We start from the raw sequence: 1093 nt of genomic DNA, 5'->3' as shown, positions 1-1093 counted from the left end.
AGAGGGCTCTCCTGGTCTCCTTCTTTGCTCTTTTCATGTTCCTCACTGTACTGGCTCCTTCCTGGTCAAGAAGCTCTTCCTTTGCCCTAGAATGTGATCTGCCTTCCTCTCTGTGAATTCTTCCTGAAGACTGTGCACTTCCTGTCTTTCCTTATCTCTGTACTCATCATTATTTTCGCATCTTTCCTTCCTTCCTTTCATGTGTCCCTCCTTCCTGTGCTCTTCTCTTCCTTCTCCACACCTCGCTCACTGGTTTGCTCTTGACCATCTTGTTGTCTAATTCTTTGTTCTCTTGAAGACTATTTCTCTCTTTTCTGTTCTCTGTCAGTTCTTTCTCTCTGGTCTCTCCTTGGATTATCTTCCTGTTTGTGGGAAGCCATTTTATAATAGTGTCAGCCATTTTCTTAAGTTTCTATTCCCCTGCTGAGTTGTTTCTGCTCCTTTCCGCCTTGCCCATTCCCCGTGAATCACGTGCTGTGCCCCAGAGGTGACACCTTCCCCCGTTGCCTAGGTACTTGCTGACCCCCTAGAGCCGAGACTTCCTCATTCCTACACCCCCTATATATACCCAGCACCTCCCCTGAATAAACGAGACTTGATCAGAATCCTGTCTTGTCGCCATTCTTTGTGTCTCCTGTCCCTTCTCATCCCCACTCCCCCTCTAGGGTCCTCACTGACCAACCCACGGGTAGGGACACCTGTTCATGCCTCTTCCAGTGGGATCTCTGTGACTGGCTTCTCTGGGCTTCTGAGAATCCTTCGCTTTTCTGTGCTCACGATCAGTGTCATAGTCCTCCTGATCTCCGCACTGCCTTCCTTGGTGTTGATCTCCCCCTTTCTCACGCCCTCAGCATTTGGAACTTTTGGTGTGGCATTTGGTACTACACTTCCTTTCTTCACCAGATGATCTTGAGTGAGTCTGGTTCTTTTTTATTTTTTATTTTTTTGAGGAACAAATAGCAGTGAGACAGTTTCAAAACAGGTTAGTAGGACAATTACAATAATTAATAGTTTGGAGCCAGGGAGATGGCTCAGTTGAATAAGCACTTCCCTGGCAAGCGCAAGGGCCTGAGTTCAATTCCTTGTTCTGCAA

The 1093-nt window shown here is 47.1% G+C and overlaps 1 protein-coding gene and 1 pseudogene across 2 annotated transcripts in view; one reads left to right on the top strand and one right to left on the bottom strand.

The window, feature by feature from the left end:
• The window catches only part of LOC101565044 (cytochrome P450 2D16-like), a 39587-nt gene that overhangs the window by 8128 nt on the left and 30366 nt on the right, over positions 1-1093 (top strand). The gene's annotated exons all lie outside the window — the stretch shown is intronic.
• The window catches only part of LOC101579379, a 14083-nt pseudogene that overhangs the window by 2111 nt on the left and 10879 nt on the right, over positions 1-1093 (bottom strand).

Source organism: Octodon degus, unplaced genomic scaffold (genome assembly GCF_000260255.1).
Source record: "Octodon degus isolate 3935 unplaced genomic scaffold, OctDeg1.0 scaffold00156, whole genome shotgun sequence".
In the NCBI taxonomy this organism is placed as follows: Eukaryota; Metazoa; Chordata; class Mammalia; order Rodentia; family Octodontidae; genus Octodon; species Octodon degus.
Note: the sequence above shows the minus strand (reverse complement) of the source record. Positions and strands in the feature narration are given on the sequence as shown.